The sequence below is a fragment of the Pelmatolapia mariae genome, linkage group LG9 (genome assembly GCF_036321145.2).
Source record: "Pelmatolapia mariae isolate MD_Pm_ZW linkage group LG9, Pm_UMD_F_2, whole genome shotgun sequence".
In the NCBI taxonomy this organism is placed as follows: Eukaryota; Metazoa; Chordata; class Actinopteri; order Cichliformes; family Cichlidae; genus Pelmatolapia; species Pelmatolapia mariae.
The window spans coordinates 11,952,993-11,972,893 of NC_086235.1; the positions used below are offsets into that span (position 1 = coordinate 11,952,993).

Here is a 19,901-nt window from a genome sequence, read left to right on the forward strand (position 1 = left end):
CACTCGTAAACCTTGTGGAAAGCCTTACCAGAAGAGCCGAAGCTGTTATAACTCCGATGGGTAATCCATATTAAACCCTGTGGATTAAGAATGGGATGTTTAGCACCTCGAGGCGACTGCTGTTGTGATTTGGCGCTTTATAGATAAAACTGAATTGGACTGAATGTTACTGAGGCAGACGACTGGATACTTTTGAGATTACAGATAGATAGATAGATAGATAGACAGACAGATAGATAGATACTGCTACTTCTAGCAAACATAGCATTTCGGAGCAATGCAAATTACTTTTAGATCCATTTTCACTAAAAAAGCTTTTATAAACCCAAAATATACACGAGCAACAAAAGACAAATATTTTTCATGAATTAATAAAGACCTTGCAAGAACTAAAAGGAGTGTAAATATCAGATTTCTATCCTTTTATTGCTCTGCAACACAGTTTAATCGGGTAATAATGCTGCTCGTTGTCTGCTGGGGTTGTCTGTCAGTTTCTTTTCAAACTCATCTCACTTGTTGAGAAAACGGATTAATTCTGCCTTGTGAAATCCCACGGTTATACTCACAGGTAAAAACCGAAGCTTTACCTTACCAGAATGAGCCATCACAGAGGTATATGTGTTTTCACTTACTTTCATGCATGCTTGGATGACTGTGGTCCCAAGGAGCATACAGTGTTTATCCTATGGACCAGATATTGCAACGCGTGCTAAATTGATTCCCGTCTGCAATCCAAGCAGTGAAATAGAGGTCCAGGCAGCTGCAGAGAAAGTCAAAGACAGTGATTTAAAGGTCAGAATCAACAGCACAGTTCCCTGGGTAAAGAAGATGCTGACAGGCACACCCTGATGGGAAACAGCTGGAGTGTTTGTGGAGTAATTCAAACCAAAGCTTTCATCTCTTAATCTCACTCGGGTTGTGTATAGAAGGCTGGGTGGGTGTGTGCTGTGCAGGTGCTCAAAGAGCGTGCACGCCTGGATGTGTGCTTGTGAGTGTAATTCTTTATACGCGTGTGTTAAACATCCATATAGGTGTCTCATTAGGTTCATGAGACTGTTAGTGTCTTGACCTCATTCCAGTCCAGACAGGTGGAGTGAATATGGATGCATTATTAATCTATTTCTGTCTGGATGCATGGCCACCCAAGGCTGAAAATGGATGTGCAAGATGCGGGCGTCACTCCTCTTTGAATGGTACTTATTTATCTATTTGGAGGGAATGGAAAGTCTGTTAGGGTGAGTGAATGAAATGAGCAATAGAAAGAGTTGTTAGATGGGAGGGAAAGAGGGAGGACAGCAATAGAAGGAAGAGGCAGAGCATGCTTAACTACTTATTACACATATATATTCTGGCCTGACTGTTATGCATTGCAATTTGCATCTGCCCTGACTCCACTGTGACAGGACCATCCTTCGGTGGCTCAGATTGCTGAAACACTGAGACAGAAGAACGTCCAGATCATCTTTGCTGTCACTGAAAAAGTCGCACCTTTTGTATAAGGTATAGCAGGGCCTATCTGCAATAATTTATCATTTATATTTATTTGCTTGTGTTTATTTTGATGCTTTGCTGTTTGAGTTGTTATCTAAAGCTGACTGTAGCCCATTTAAGAGATGGAAGTATCCACCATGACATCACCCAATGATTTATGGACTACATTTCGGAAGCCTCAAGTCTGGCATTTCTTCTGTCTGCATGTTGTTTTATTGGAACCAGAAATTATCATATTTGCATTGATTAGCTAATGCTAGCTAGCTTGGATAACACTCCATGAGAGTTTTCAAAGGATTTTCTGCAGTCACATGAAAAACTAAATGATTCAATAGGTTTTATAGCTTGTAGCAACAATAACCTGAAGCAATGATTTTCTGTACGACTTTATCAGTCTTTCACATTGTTTTGGAATAATATTAGCCCACTGTTCTTCATAGCTTTTTCATCGAGGTTTGTTGGCATTTCTTTATACACAGCTCTCTTAAGGTCTGACTTCAGCATTACAATGTGGTTGAGGTTTGGACTTTAACCGGGCCATTAAAACACCTTGATTATTTTCTTTTTCAATCATTCTGTTGTAAATTTGCTGCTCTGCTGTGCTTGGGGTCATTGTTCTGCTGCAATGGCCCCAATGACCCATGACCTGCTGCCATGATCCCAGTTTCAGTCCAGCTTTAGCTGTCAGACAGATGGCCTCACAATTGACTCTAGGATACTTTGGTATACCAAGGAGTTAATAATGGTTGACTTAATGATTGCCAGGTACCCAGGTCCTGTGGCTGTAAAACAAGCTCAAACTATCATCCCTCCACCACCCTTCTGATAGTTAATATGAGGTGTTTGTGCTGATGTTTTGTGTTTGATTATCTCCAAACATGACAGTGTGCATTATGGCCAGATATTTCCACTTCTTTTCATCTATCCAAAGGACATTTTTCCAGAAGTTTTGTGTTTTGTTCAGAAGCAACATGGCAACTTGAGCCAAGCTGCCATGTTGTTTTCTAAAGAGAAGAGGCTTTCTCGTGGAAACCCCCTCCAAACAAGCCATTTTTGGGGGGTTTTAGGCCTGTAGAGTCTAAAATGTAGCTCTTGAGTTTTTTAGCAGTTTCTCTGAGCATTGAAATGTCTGACCATGGGGTGAATTTGCTAGGATGCCCACTCCTGGAAAGACTGATAACTGTCTTGAATGTTTTGAATGCCTAGATGTTAGCTAACATACTCTTTTACCACGCATAACTTTAAATCTTATTCAGTTTAGTTTGATTTGTATAGCTGTATTAAACGGGAAAACCAACTATTGTACTATTTTACTATTTATTTCTACTATTTGCTGTAAAAATGTTTACGTTTTAAGCTAGAAATTCTGCTGGTTTTGCCACTTCCCTCTTCTCTTGGATGCCAACTGAGTAAAATTATGTAGCAGTTTCTGGAAGATCTATTATTTTTTTAACCACTTGCATTGCACTTTTGCCAAAAACCTTCACCACATTGCATCTTCACTGGTTACCTTTTACGTTAAAGACCTAAAAAAACCAAAAAAACAATGTGCATTATTGTAGAACTGTTTTCCACTGTGCATTTGGTGCTCCAGTAAATATTAACTGCAACTCTCAGTTGCTGAAGTAAACTAAACTACTCAACTGCATTATAATGAAGATAGATGAGACTCATTGCAAGGGTTTCGCTATCAGTTCTCTATTTTCTGCACATGGAGTGCTGGTGCCTAATCAAGGACCAATGCCACCTATTTCCACTTAAAAGCAAAAAGCTACGAAAAACTTTACTGATGATTTGCCTGCAGATTCTGTCCGCTCACGGAAAATACCCTAACTTTAAGCACACAGTTGACATCTATAACACACAGGAATGAGCTGTTCTACATTGCCAGTTCACTGTTGTTCTGAATCTTTATGCTATATGTTGGTGAATCCAGAATTAAAGTTAATCTTTACCTTGAGCCATCAGAGGGGGTTATTTTCACCATAGCTATTCAAGCCCCTGTGCTCTGACATACGTTCCACAGTCCTTAAGTAAGTCATCTGCTTGGCAGCCATCCTTGTTATAGCTCCAGGCACGCCTCCTGTCTAAATGAAAGGTTCCACAACTTTAATTTAATTGCATAGCTGGTTCATTCAAAACCAGTCAAAGAATTGACTTTTTCCATAAATTAATGAATGACTAAAGCCATCCTTCCACACACAGTTTATGTGATACACATTTGAATTAGCTGTAGTTCAGTCCAGAGATTTGACATGATTGTATTCTCTGGATCTTTCTGTCAGAGCACTTGAACAACTGCCATGATCATTCCCATTATGAATACAGTAAGTCATGAAAAATGCATACATGCCTGCTTCTTTGTTTGTAATGAGTTTGCTTCCGACCACACTGTTATAACTATCGTGAACCTCTACTCTGGCACGCATCAGTGCAACAACACGACAGGCTCGTATGCTAGTTTAGCTCGTGGAAGGGCAAAGGTTGTACGCCACCATCTTTACTTATCAACTCTTATAATCTCTCTGAAACATTTGCTTTTTTGCTAGTCCAGCTGGAAGACTTTGAATAAACGCATAAGCATTAATTTGACATTAAAGATGCTGTTGGGAAGAAGATGCTTCTTTGGGAAGAAGCACCCCTTCTTCTTTGGGAAGAAGCATCTTCCCAAAATGTGAGGTCAGAATGCTGTCCAACAACTCCCACAACATCCTGCAGATAATTGTTGAAGCATATAGTGTAAGTGAGCCACAAACTCCCTTCCTACAGAGGTCATTAGCCTCATGTGTATAGCTTGCTGACACCACCTCATCTTTGAGAGGTTAACTGCTTTACTGGCTATAGGCACTGACCTCTGAGGTTGCTATGGAGCACAGCAAGTTTCCACTGGGCTAGCACATCTCCTATACTCCCACTGTAAGGACCACAGGCCGAGGCATGGAGAACAGGGGAGGAGATGCTCCAACATCTCTGTAGGTGACAAGGTGCGTAGCTGCATGTAGCCGCGGCTCTGTGTGTGGTAAATTGTGTGAGTGATTCTGTTAGCATGCGGCCATCCTCGGTTGAAGCGATGGTAGAAGAATATATATGATACCTATTTGGGGGGGGGGGGGGGGGGGGGGGTGAGGGGTGGGGGTGGGGGGTGAGGGGTCAGGGGGTCAGGGGAGGGGGGTTTTGCCTGGGGGCATTGCCCCCCACACCCCCTTTGCCGAGCTTAAAAACTGACATCTTGTGCACGTACGAGCACGCGCGCATGCACTCTCATGTACGCGCTTTCAGTCTTCCGAAAAGGGACACTTCCTGCGGTCCCACTGCGCATGCTCTGTCTCCTCCTAGCAGGGTGTTTTTTAATTAAAGGTTCATCAACCGCTGTAGGCATTTCGGGCTTTTCACGGTAAATTTACACAAACAGGAATGACTTTGTCTTTTATTCTATAGAAAGACTTTTGTTGTCAGAAAATCAAGCTGAAACGTCAGTGTGTTTTATAAGCAGATTTTCTACAGTTAGTAGCTAGTTAGTTGGCTGTTTCAGACTTTAAGACGCTGTTTATCTCAAGAAATGGTGAATAAGGATGTGGAGAGAGACCAAACTTTTATCCCTTTCATTAAATAACTGCATCCCCCCCAAAAAAACCTTTCACCTAAGAACAGCGCCGTTAGTTCGCATTCATTTTCAGTTAAAATTTAAAATAATTAAAACAAAAATAGGCGAGGGCTTTCCCAGACATTCTTTAAAACACAGATGTGCAACGCATTATTTAATTAGTGTTTATCAGCCGATGCGTTTTAGTTTTCAGTGTGAATATATACAAACAGGAGTTACTTTTGCAATAGTGTTTTACACACTCTAACCGAAATGGTAGATTTTGTGTGTTTTTAACAACTGCACTTTGGGGAGGGGGATAGTTAAGGCGAATTTGAGGTCTGTGCTTTGGGGTGGGGGAAGAGGCATAAAGGTTTATAAAAGCCAGCAAACTCGATCCTTGAGCCTGACACCCGCACGTTAGTTTGTGTATTCGACCGTAAATTTTTAGAGAAAATACGCATTGAATTTTGATGCAATTTTTAAAACATAGATGTGCAATACATTATTTTAATGTCGTTTATCAAACGCTGTGTGCGTTTTGGTTTTCACTGTGAATGATTTACTTTTGTAAATGCAGGATCACATTTTTTTAATGGTGCTTTTGAGACACTGATCTGAAAGATAAATGCTTTCGGTAGAAGCAGCTTTGCTGGATTTGTTTTTTAACTTGGTGAAACATAGTGCGAAACTCGTAATTTAGTATTTTTACAGGTTTTAACTGCGTTGTCTTTCTGTCTTTCTGGAAAATGTTGGTAAACTTGTGACATGAGAGCATGCACCGTACTCTTCAGACCTGTCAGCTTTGCTCGTTTCATAGATCCTCTGTTGATAAAACTGATAAAACTCTAGATGTAAAATTTTAAGGCTACATATTATTTATCTCGCACTAAGTCTGCTTGGCATATGCTATGTATAAAGGCTCTTTCCAAAAAAGTGTAGAGGCGACTTTAGCGTGATTAATTTATTACAATGTCAGTTTTCCCTCCTTTGTCTAGCTGGTGCAAGTTTTTTGTTTATTTGTGAAACTGAGCGCGGTTGTGGACAATTCCGACTGTGCTGTTTGATTTGTGTTTCGTGCTGGATCACTTTCTTTAATTGTTACTTCTCTGCGAGCAGTGAAGAACCAAACTAGTACTTCAAAGTTTAGAATCAGTTTTGCCCCAGTGGCCAGTGCGAAGTTGTGCTGCAGATCCCAGCATGAAAGCTGAGGGTCCAGCCAGCCGGCAGAAAGGCCAGTTGATGCCTCGATGGGCATTGGAACCGGTTTTGCCCGCACAGAGCGTTTCTGACATGCTGACGTTGCTTATGCATAAGAGAAAAGCAACAGTACAGCGGGCTTCTCTGCTCCAGGACATCCTTTCACACGGTATGTATGTCTGTCTGTCAGCGCTAATTATTCAAACCCTGTTTAAAAGGCGACTCATTTGTTGTCCAAAAACATTTCCTCTAAATTTGCAAAGTTACTGATTTAAAAATATATATTTTCGATTTTAGCTGGATGTCACACTCTAGACTCTTGAGCATATTTATATAGCAAAATTCACAATGGTATAACCATGTTAAATAAAAGATGTCCAAGTGTCCACCAATGCACTCCAATGCATGCCATTAATTACCTCTATAGCTGAAAAGAGTCTGTATCTATAATTTGTGGATCTGCTGATTTGTGTTTAATGTGGCACTTTTTTTTCCACGAAATGCAGATGATGAAATCGTCTTTATTTGAGAAAGTGTCCCTAAGCTATTGTTGTTCATACTTACTGAGTTCCCTAACCACTTCTTTGCTATGTCAGCAAACTTTCTGAACAGGAAAGGTATCGTAGATTTAAAGACACATCTTCATTGAAGCAAAGGCAAAAAATTGGAATGAATTTTATGTTCATATTAAAGAGTGAAAATCCAAAATCTGCTGCAATCTTTTGTATTAATGATCTCTCTCTCTCTCTCTCTCTCTCCCTGTGTGTGTGTGTGTGTGTGTGTGTGTGTGTGAGTGAGTGTGTATAATGCTGTGTGTGTGTGTGTGTGTGAGTGAGTGGGTGTGTATAATGCTGCGTGTGTGTGTGTGTGTGTACAGGAGAAAGGTGATGCCAGGAGCTTTTTTAATGCATTTCGAATCAACTTTTTTTTTTTTGTTTTACAAGAAGTGTATTTCATACATTGGAACAAATGTAATCTTTTCTATACTTTAGAACTATGAAACTCTAAAGATTTTAAGTTCATGCACATTGTCAGATCTAAATCTTTCTGTCACTATGATTTCTATAAACGCATGATGTTTATGGGGATAATGTGAAAAATCTTTTGTGGGCTCTAATAATGATCAGTGGTGATTGAAGAGGAAGCTTGAACCCTGGCTCTGGAGATTTTCATGACAAGTGACAGTGCAGACATTTGTTAATGAGAGAACATGTTTTATCATCATAACGACTGTGAATTTAAGCGTCGTTAAAGTGTCACTTCAGCAATGCTGCCAGGAGAAAGAAGTGTTGACTCATGTTTTTTAATAGAAGACTTAAAACACTAAACTTTAATTTCTGGGGTTTATTTTAAGTTTACAGAATATAACGTCTGGTATGACAATGAGTTTTACTTCTCACTGTCTGTATTATGTATCCATTTATCATGTATGCTACTTTGCTCTGTGGACTAAAATGTTTCATTGTATTCATGAAATAAACCAGAATTTCAATGTCCGAATCTTTTACTGTTTTTCTGCTTTTGTTCACTCCAAGTTTGATGAAACCCACAGCTCACTAACAATGTGGAGCAGTCTCAGTGTATTTAGCTGCTTTTTCCCTAAACACAATCAGTTGACTGAGAGAAATGCCTGTAGTCCTCACTTTGGTCATTGTGAATGTTGAAGGAGATTTGTTTCATAGACACCTTATACTAGTGTTTCCTACACTTAATCCAACACTACTATGTTCTACTTAAACCCAGATTCCTTTTATAGTTTGCAGTGAAATTTGTTAAACCATTGCTTAATGGGACAGCAGTACAAGTCAATCTTCCCTAACACATTGTAGATAAGTTTATCGCTGGACAACACAGCTAGCAGTCTCACACACTCTCTAGGTTTTTGAAGTTTTGTGTGTAATGGTTTATTCTATCACACCTTACCCTTTTCTCCCAGTATCACAACAGTATGACTCCCAAATTACGGAGCAGTAAACAAACAAGGACTCTGAAGTCAGAACAGAAAGATACAGTCGGAAGATGAATGATTGTGTTTTTATGATGCGTAGTAAACTACCCCGTCTTCTTTTTCTCTGTGTTGTTGTTCTTGTGTGTGTGTGTATGCTTTTAAAAGTCAAAGTATACATTAGCCACACTTACAAAAAACATTTTGAATTTCATTTAGAACTGAGATTCTACGTTGTAAGCAGAAATCTTATGCTCAGCCAGAAGCGTGTTTCCCCACTTTCACAATGCTGAGGTGTCAAATCCACAACCCCCAACAGATGGTTTGTCACACACTGGGTTCAAACACTCAAAAAGCAACACAACAGCAGGTTCAAGAAGGACAAGCCCCCCTTTATTTGCACAGCCTCACACACTATAGATTTTTAAAGTTGTGGTGTACAATGGTATAGCCACAGATGTGACTTCTACTTTTGATAAAGATCTGTCCACATGCATATTTCTTAAGAAATGAAGTGTCTTTATTAAGCTCTTATTTATACCTGTCTACACAATAATAGACACCGTGTGCTCTGTGACATTATAGTCTTCTACTTCTGCTTCCACTGGTTTGCATTTTCAACTCCGAACCTTTCAGGTTGTTATGAACGGTTTATATTTCTAACATTTTGTGATGTAAAAGTGAATCATGCAGCTTTTTTATTTTCTGTCTGATGGAAGGACTTAAGACACGAGTTATTTAAACAATTCTAAATGACAGTGTGACGGCCATAGTACTTTATGCGGGTGAAATATGTTAAGGATAATGTTTCTCAATGTAACATGGCAAAGAACTTTTGGTTAGGATACAACATTTTGTAAACAGGTACCTCAGAAGCTGTACTGTCAGATCTATGCATGTAAGGTTAAACTTTCCACAGTACTTCCACTTAAGTAAGTAACCAAACACATAAAGTCACCCTCACCAATAATCAACTGTTCCTTGAAAAAGGTAGCACAAACAGACAACTGACTCAGCAATGATAAGTAGAGCTACCCTAGACTGATACTCAAGCAGAAGAAAATTAAAAGTTGTTTTGGCTCGAAAGATTGAAGAAAAATATGTTTAATAATTCAACAAGACCCTGCACCTTCAACACATGTGCATTCAAATTTTGGAACAGGCTCAACATTGCTGTTGTTCAATAGTTTTTATCCACTTTCAAAAGTCATTTTATGGCTTTAATATTTCCAGCTGATAAGGAGACTTACAGCATTTCAAATGCACGTCCAAATGCTTTAAACATCCGCGTTGTCTGTAACGACAGCATCAAACTGCAGAGCATTGTTTTTACTCAAATTCAGCATTTTCTGATGAAAATTTAGCTGCTTTTTTTTTTCACTGTAACACCCCCTCAGTGCCATTTTTTAGGATGATATTCTTGGAGATTCATTTTTTATATATATACACTTATGCTTTGGGAGTGAGGGTATCTAATACGCACGTTGTCACTGTGTTTTGTACTACCAACTGTGAGGGCTCTGCTTTTACTTTGAGAAGTCTGGTTTTATTTTGTCTCGTGAGTGTGTGTGTTTTTCAAAGGAGATCTTCATCAGTTTCATTTTGTTACCACAAACTTTGTGTAAAGTTCACAACAGAGGTAAAGAGATTTAAACACACCAGTTTAAGGAGGCATGCAGGGTTTTGGACCAGTTGCACAGGAGAGGTGAAGAAGAGAGTGTCAGCGGAGATGTGCAACAGAAGCAGAGGTAACATTTTACAAGATGATAAATGGCAGATTTAGATGATTACGAATTATGTTGACAAGATTAAAAGACACGTCCGTCAGAGTTCAGCAACATTTCAGTTTGATTAAATTAAATTTGTTGTTTTTTTTTTTTTTGTTTGTTTTTTTTAACTACACAGGGTTTATTTTCTCCTTTGATAGTAATCATATTGAACATGTCAGTGATGGAAACAAGAATATAAAGAAAAATGCTAAACGTGTGTCTAATTAAACTGTTCCTGTGAACCATAAATCATCCTTTAGTATGTTCGGTGTTACAAACTTGAAAAAGCACAGAAAAGATCATCGGACATTAATCTAATCAGTTTTCAGCCTTCATTCATATTGAAATGTTGAAATCTTTCCTGCTAGACCAAAGTGTAGCGTTTGATACCGTTGGCCATTACATTTTATTACATCTATTATTAAATGGAGAGTCCTCTTCACACACTGAAGTCAATTATGAAGCTCCACGGCTTCTGTGCAAAGACTAGTTCTGTTTACATTATACTTGCTTTAGAAGGCATAGCATACATTTTTACTGCTATGCAGATGATACCCGCTTTTATTGGTTAAACTGCTGGTATGTCTTAGATACATAATGAGCTTTAATTTTCTGCTTCTAAATTCAGATAAAACTGAGGTTATTGTAATATGGTATAAAAATCTTAGAAACACTGTGGCTAACAAGATCCTTTCTCTGGGTGGGATCGTCTGTTGTAGGGATTAGACACATTATAAGTAAAATTGAGGCACACAATCCCGTCGCACAACATCAACATTTATTTATATACAAAAATAAAAATGCTTTTTTTACATAAAAGAATTGTAACTTTACAATTCATCACCGATTACGTGGGTACGTAGTCCTCATCCTTAACCCATAGTGGTTCGGGTAATTCCTCAGGGCCTAGGAAGGGCGGCCATGCCCAGTCTATCTCATCAATGTCGGGAGAGTCGCCGAAATACAAAAAATCTTCCTCGTCGTCGGTGTCCATAGTCCACACTTGTGGCGGCGAAGGGGGTGCGCTCCACTCTGACACTGGTGAATACGGTGTGTCTTCACTCCAATCTTCAAATGTAGGGTTTGTGGATGGATCTTCAGAGACTAAAGATTGCCCAGCGTCCCTGATAGTACCAAATACCAAGTATGTACCAAGTTCTGCCACATTGATGGTTGATTGAGCAGAAGGGCTGCAAGGTGTCATTTTTTCATGGAGATATTCAACCCCAACAGATAAGAAAGGACATTACCGTTCTTTTCCAAAGTTGACGGCCAGCTCTCCGGTTTTAAAAATCGCTGCCACTCCTACCTGCCCCTCTAAGAACATCCCACTTCCAGACCACGCCCACCTTATTTTACTCTAAAAAGAAGACCGCTTTCTCATTCCTTCAAAAACCTTTTTTTTTTTTAGCTCAAAAACAGAAAGAAAGATGGACTCTGCACCCCTGCGTCGCGCTGAGGAGGACAGTTCCTTGGCCAGTTCCTCGGTTGAGGGCACAATAGTACCCGACACGCCCGGTTACTATCGCCCCTTGGAGAAACTGCAGCAAGCCGACGAGCTTGACGGTTGGGCATCTTCTTTATTCATAGATACCGTGAAAACCGCAGTGTATCATCTAGTCAACCTAGTAATCAACAAGTACCGCACCGAAGAATGCAACGGCTGTAAGTTTGATCACCCCAACCAGAAACAGCACGAGTGTGTGCAAGTCTTGGAGGATGACTTTTATGCTGAAAATTATTACAGCATCAGAAAAAGGCTACTCACCACTCGTTTCATTCCTTCCATTCAACGCCTGCTGATTGCCCGGAACATCAAAACGGACGACGTCAAAGTCGGCACAGTGGCGGAGACTCTCTTGCATGAGCTCAAATCAGTGAGGAAAGTCTTTGATGCCATCGCCGAGGCCTACGACAATCTAGTGGGGGAGGATGTGGTGAAAATCGGACAGCTGTGGATGGTCACAGAATGTTACAAAGGAGCCCGCTAATGCTTTCTCTGAAAGACTGATTTTTTTTTTTAAACGCAATCTGCATTTTGCCACATCTTTTAAAAGCATGTACGCTTTTTCAAGCATGTATCATACATTTTAGCACATTTTCAAACATGTATCATACATTTTAGCACATTTTTAAACATGTATCATACATTTTAGCACTTTTAAAAAAAAACAAAAAAAAACAACCATGTATCCTGATATGGCGCTGAGGAATTACCCGAACCACTATGGGTTAAGGATGAGGACTATGTACCCACGTAATCGGTGATGAATTGTAAAGTTACAATTCTTTTATGTAAAAAAAGCATTTTTATTTTTGTATATAAATAAATGTTGATGTTGTGCGACGGGATTGTGTGCCTCAATTTTACTTATAATGTGTCTAATCCCTACAACAGACGATCCCACCCAGAGAAAGGATCTTGTTAGCCACAGTGTTTCTAAGATTTTTATGCCATATTACAATAACCTCAGTTTTATCTGAATTTAGAAGCAGAAAATTAAAGCTCATTATGTATCTAAGACATACCAGCAGTTTAACCAATAAAAGTGGGTATCATCTGCATAGCAGTAAAAATGTATGCTATGCCTTCTAAAGCAAGTATAATGTAAACAGAACTAGTCTTTGCACAGAAGCCGTGGAGCTTCATAATTGACTTCAGTGTGTGAAGAGGACTCTCCATTTAATAATAGATGTAATAAAATGTAATGGCCAACGGTATCAAACGCTACACTTTGGTCTAGCAGGAAAGATTTCAACATTTCAATATGAATGAAGGCTGAAAACTGATTAGATTAATGTCCGATGATCTTTTCTGTGCTTTTTCAAGTTTGTAACACCGAACATACTAAAGGATGATTTATGGTTCACAGGAACAGTTTAATTAGACACACGTTTAGCATTTTTCTTTATATTCTTGTTTCCATCACTGACATGTTCAATATGATTACTATCAAAGGAGAAAAATAAACCCTGTGTAATTTAAAAAAACAAAAAAACAAAAAAAAACAACAAATTTAATTTAATCAAACTGAAATGTTGCTGAACTCTGACGGACGTGTCTTTTAATCTTGTCAACATAATCCGTAATCATCTAAATCTGCCATTTATCATCTTGTAAAATGTTCCCTCTGCTTCTGTTGCACATCTCCGCTGACACTCTCTTCTTCACCTGTCATGTGCAACTGGTCCAACCCCTGCATGCCTCCTTAAACTGGTGTGTTTAAATCTCTTTACCTCTGTTGTGAACTTTACACAAAGTTTGTGGTAACAAAATGAAACTGATGAAGATCTCCTTTGAAAAACACACACACTCACGAGACAAAATAAAACCAGACTTCTCAAAGTAAAAGCAGAGCCCTCACAGTTGGTAGTACAAAACACAGTGACAACGTGCGTATTAGATACCCTCACTCCCAAAGCATAAGTGTATATATATAAAAAATGAATCTCCAAGAATATCATCCTAAAAAATGGCACTGAGAGGGTGTTACAGTGAAAAAAAAAGCAGCTAAATTTTCATCAGAAAATGCTGAATTTGAGTAAAAACAATGCTCTGCAGTTTGATGGTGTTGTTACAGACAATGCGGATGTTTAAAGCATTTGGACGGGCATTTGAAATGCTGTAAGTCTCCTTATCAGCTGGAAATATTAAAGCCATAAAATGACTTTTGAAAGTGGATAAAAACTATTGAACAACAGCAATGTTGAGCCTGTTCCAAAATTTGAATGCACATGTGTTGAAGGTGCAGGGTCTTGTTGAATTATTAAACATATTTTTCTTCAATCTTTCGAGCCAAAACAACTTTTAATTTTCTTCTGCTTGAGTATCAGTCTAGGGTAGCTCTACTTATCATTGCTGAGTCAGTTGTCTGTTTGTGCTACCTTTTTCAAGGAACAGTTGATTATTGGTGAGGGTGACTTTATGTGTTTGGTTACTTACTTAAGTGGAAGTACTGTGGAAAGTTTAACCTTACATGCATAGATCTGACAGTACAGCTTCTGAGGTACCTGTTTACAAAATGTTGTATCCTAACCAAAAGTTCTTTGCCATGTTACATTGAGAAACATTATCCTTAACATATTTCACCCGCATAAAGTACTATGGCCGTCACACTGTCATTTAGAATTGTTTAAATAACTCGTGTCTTAAGTCCTTCCATCAGACAGAAAATAAAAAAGCTGCATGATTCACTTTTACATCACAAAATGTTAGAAATATAAACCGTTCATAACAACCTGAAAGGTTCGGAGTTGAAAATGCAAACCAGTGGAAGCAGAAGTAGAAGACTATAATGTCACAGAGCACACGGTGTCTATTATTGTGTAGACAGGTATAAATAAGAGCTTAATAAAGACACTTCATTTCTTAAGAAATATGCATGTGGAGAGATCTTTATCAAAAGTAGAAGTCACATCTGTGGCTATACCATTGTACACCACAACTTTAAAAATCTATAGTGTGTGAGGCTGTGCAAATAAAGGGGGGCTTGTCCTTCTTGAACCTGCTGTTGTGTTGCTTTTTGAGTGTTTGAACCCAGTGTGTGACAAACCATCTGTTGGGGGTTGTGGATTTGACACCTCAGCATTGTGAAAGTGGGGAAACACGCTTCTGGCTGAGCATAAGATTTCTGCTTACAACGTAGAATCTCAGTTCTAAATGAAATTCAAAATGTTTTTTGTAAGTGTGGCTAATGTATACTTTGACTTTTAAAAGCATACACACACACACAAGAACAACAACACAGAGAAAAAGAAGACGGGGTAGTTTACTACGCATCATAAAAACACAATCATTCATCTTCCGACTGTATCTTTCTGTTCTGACTTCAGAGTCCTTGTTTGTTTACTGCTCCGTAATTTGGGAGTCATACTGTTGTGATACTGGGAGAAAAGGGTAAGGTGTGATAGAATAAACCATTACACACAAAACTTCAAAAACCTAGAGAGTGTGTGAGACTGCTAGCTGTGTTGTCCAGCGATAAACTTATCTACAATGTGTTAGGGAAGATTGACTTGTACTGCTGTCCCATTAAGCAATGGTTTAACAAATTTCACTGCAAACTATAAAAGGAATCTGGGTTTAAGTAGAACATAGTAGTGTTGGATTAAGTGTAGGAAACACTAGTATAAGGTGTCTATGAAACAAATCTCCTTCAACATTCACAATGACCAAAGTGAGGACTACAGGCATTTCTCTCAGTCAACTGATTGTGTTTAGGGAAAAAGCAGCTAAATACACTGAGACTGCTCCACATTGTTAGTGAGCTGTGGGTTTCATCAAACTTGGAGTGAACAAAAGCAGAAAAACAGTAAAAGATTCGGACATTGAAATTCTGGTTTATTTCATGAATACAATGAAACATTTTAGTCCACAGAGCAAAGTAGCATACATGATAAATGGATACATAATACAGACAGTGAGAAGTAAAACTCATTGTCATACCAGACGTTATATTCTGTAAACTTAAAATAAACCCCAGAAATTAAAGTTTAGTGTTTTAAGTCTTCTATTAAAAAACATGAGTCAACACTTCTTTCTCCTGGCAGCATTGCTGAAGTGACACTTTAACGACGCTTAAATTCACAGTCGTTATGATGATAAAACATGTTCTCTCATTAACAAATGTCTGCACTGTCACTTGTCATGAAAATCTCCAGAGCCAGGGTTCAAGCTTCCTCTTCAATCACCACTGATCATTATTAGAGCCCACAAAAGATTTTTCACATTATCCCCATAAACATCATGCGTTTATAGAAATCATAGTGACAGAAAGATTTAGATCTGACAATGTGCATGAACTTAAAATCTTTAGAGTTTCATAGTTCTAAAGTATAGAAAAGATTACATTTGTTCCAATGTATGAAATACACTTCTTGTAAAACAAAAAAAAAAAAGTTGATTCGAAATGCATTAAAAAAGCTCCTGGCATCACCTTTCTCCTGTACACACACACACACACACGCAGCATTATACACACCCACTCACTCACACACACACACACACACACAGCATTATACACACTCACTCACACACACACACACACACACACACACACACACACACACACAGGGAGAGAGAGAGAGAGAGAGAGAGATCATTAATACAAAAGATTGCAGCAGATTTTGGATTTTCACTCTTTAATATGAACATAAAATTCATTCCAATTTTTTGCCTTTGCTTCAATGAAGATGTGTCTTTAAATCTACGATACCTTTCCTGTTCAGAAAGTTTGCTGACATAGCAAAGAAGTGGTTAGGGAACTCAGTAAGTATGAACAACAATAGCTTAGGGACACTTTCTCAAATAAAGACGATTTCATCATCTGCATTTCGTGGAAAAAAAAGTGCCACATTAAACACAAATCAGCAGATCCACAAATTATAGATACAGACTCTTTTCAGCTATAGAGGTAATTAATGGCATGCATTGGAGTGCATTGGTGGACACTTGGACATCTTTTATTTAACATGGTTATACCATTGTGAATTTTGCTATATAAATATGCTCAAGAGTCTAGAGTGTGACATCCAGCTAAAATCGAAAATATATATTTTTAAATCAGTAACTTTGCAAATTTAGAGGAAATGTTTTTGGACAACAAATGAGTCGCCTTTTAAACAGGGTTTGAATAATTAGCGCTGACAGACAGACATACATACCGTGTGAAAGGATGTCCTGGAGCAGAGAAGCCCGCTGTACTGTTGCTTTTCTCTTATGCATAAGCAACGTCAGCATGTCAGAAACGCTCTGTGCGGGCAAAACCGGTTCCAATGCCCATCGAGGCATCAACTGGCCTTTCTGCCGGCTGGCTGGACCCTCAGCTTTCATGCTGGGATCTGCAGCACAACTTCGCACTGGCCACTGGGGCAAAACTGATTCTAAACTTTGAAGTACTAGTTTGGTTCTTCACTGCTCGCAGAGAAGTAACAATTAAAGAAAGTGATCCAGCACGAAACACAAATCAAACAGCACAGTCGGAATTGTCCACAACCGCGCTCAGTTTCACAAATAAACAAAAAACTTGCACCAGCTAGACAAAGGAGGGAAAACTGACATTGTAATAAATTAATCACGCTAAAGTCGCCTCTACACTTTTTTGGAAAGAGCCTTTATACATAGCATATGCCAAGCAGACTTAGTGCGAGATAAATAATATGTAGCCTTAAAATTTTACATCTAGAGTTTTATCAGTTTTATCAACAGAGGATCTATGAAACGAGCAAAGCTGACAGGTCTGAAGAGTACGGTGCATGCTCTCATGTCACAAGTTTACCAACATTTTCCAGAAAGACAGAAAGACAACGCAGTTAAAACCTGTAAAAATACTAAATTACGAGTTTCGCACTATGTTTCACCAAGTTAAAAAACAAATCCAGCAAAGCTGCTTCTACCGAAAGCATTTATCTTTCAGATCAGTGTCTCAAAAGCACCATTAAAAAAATGTGATCCTGCATTTACAAAAGTAAATCATTCACAGTGAAAACCAAAACGCACACAGCGTTTGATAAACGACATTAAAATAATGTATTGCACATCTATGTTTTAAAAATTGCATCAAAATTCAATGCGTATTTTCTCTAAAAATTTACGGTCGAATACACAAACTAACGTGCGGGTGTCAGGCTCAAGGATCGAGTTTGCTGGCTTTTATAAACCTTTATGCCTCTTCCCCCACCCCAAAGCACAGACCTCAAATTCGCCTTAACTATCCCCCTCCCCAAAGTGCAGTTGTTAAAAACACACAAAATCTACCATTTCGGTTAGAGTGTGTAAAAACACTATTGCAAAAGTAACTCCTGTTTGTATATATTCACACTGAAAACTAAAACGCATCGGCTGATAAACACTAATTAAATAATGCGTTGCACATCTGTGTTTTAAAGAATGTCTGGGAAAGCCCTCGCCTATTTTTGTTTTAATTATTTTAAATTTTAACTGAAAATGAATGCGAACTAACGGCGCTGTTCTTAGGTGAAAGGTTTTTTTGGGGGGGATGCAGTTATTTAATGAAAGGGATAAAAGTTTGGTCTCTCTCCACATCCTTATTCACCATTTCTTGAGATAAACAGCGTCTTAAAGTCTGAAACAGCCAACTAACTAGCTACTAACTGTAGAAAATCTGCTTATAAAACACACTGACGTTTCAGCTTGATTTTCTGACAACAAAAGTCTTTCTATAGAATAAAAGACAAAGTCATTCCTGTTTGTGTAAATTTACCGTGAAAAGCCCGAAATGCCTACAGCGGTTGATGAACCTTTAATTAAAAAACACCCTGCTAGGAGGAGACAGAGCATGCGCAGTGGGACCGCAGGAAGTGTCCCTTTTCGGAAGACTGAAAGCGCGTACATGAGAGTGCATGCGCGCGTGCTCGTACGTGCACAAGATGTCAGTTTTTAAGCTCGGCAAAGGGGGTGTGGGGGGCAATGCCCCCAGGCAAAACCCCCCTCCCCTGACCCCCTGACCCCTCACCCCCCACCCCCACCCCTCACCCCCCCCCCCCCCCCCCCAAATAGGTATCATATATATTCTTCTGATGGTAATGCTGATTATGATTACCTCATTAGTGGAGGATTATAATGGTGCTCAAGGAATTCTCACCCCCCTCTAGGTGAGCTTTAATGTAAGCATCACAGCACCTCTGTGTGTGGCTGCTTCACAAAGACCATACCGCTTTATTATTAAGCCCCAAGGCTATAGTGAAGAGGTTGAGGTCCTGCTGAGCCCCATATGTGAGTGTTCATGTCAAAAGGACAGGGTCCCACACAGTCCTTCTTGTAGCCATGGCAACAGCACTTTGGAGTGTGGCGCATGCAGGTAGGTGAAGTGGCTTGACGGCATCAATTTGGCTAACAAGTTTAATTCCAGGTTATTAAGGGGGGAAACAAGCTGATGTGTGTTCCTGTGTTGCAGGTGTAAAGCAGGGAGAGCCGGGACATTTTGTGAATGCGAGCAAGAGGAGTCGGGCACAGCAGTTGACTCACACCTTTGTCGCCGTGATAATGCATCTGAAGTGTGCAGTGGGCACAGAGAGTGCGTTTGCGGGAGGTGTGTTTGTCAAAAGAGCAGCAAAAAGCCCAGCCATGTGTACTATGGGGAGCTGTGTGAGTGCAGTGATTTCAGCTGTGATCAGTACCGAGGACTACAATGTGGAGCTATAGTAGCAGGAACACATCTACAAAAAAATAACAGGAGGCCAGTATGTCTCTTTTAAAATTGTTTCATCTACTGTCCCAGGGCGCGGCAGGTGTGTGTGTGGGGAGTGTTTGTGTTTCCCAGCATTCAGGGGCCGAGCTTGCGAGTGTCTGTCTCAGGATGGACAGATTTGTGGAGGCAGAGGCAACTGCCACTGCGGCACCTGCATTTGCCATGACAAGCGCTTCCAGGGCCCGACCTGTGAGCTTTGCCCTTCTTGTCCAAGCATCTGTAACTTGCACCACTACTACGACCTTTAAAGTTCAGGGCACAATTAAGAAAACATGAAAATGATAGATTCTGCCACACTCTTTTTTTAAAAGCTGACATTTTTATAATCATGAATATGTCGAGTAACGTTAGTCACTTGCTACTTTCCAAGGTTGCTGCCTTTGCAATACAAGAAATGAAGTGCATGTCGGTTTGTATGCAGCCTACTACTACGCCATAAAACCAGCAAGAAGCTTGTTAATTTTCCTCTGAGTGACTGCTCTGGCCAAACTAAAAGCTACCTCTTCTGTTCCTGAGCTCCACCACCGCCATCATTCTCCTCCTCAATGTGCCACCAGTGCTGTGGAGCTGCTGTGCTTAGTTAGTTTGCAGACATCCTTAATCAAATTTGAAGTAGAGCTCCTCACAGCTGACAGACACTTATTATCACCCAGGCACAGTTTCCTTTTCCCTTGTTGTTCTTTTCCCTTTCACCCACAAATGTA

General features: G+C 39.5%; 1 pseudogene; it reads left to right on the forward strand.

The window, feature by feature from the left end:
- The window catches only part of LOC134634113 (integrin beta-1-like), a 28,394-nt pseudogene that overhangs the window by 7,034 nt on the left and 1,459 nt on the right, over positions 1-19,901 (forward strand).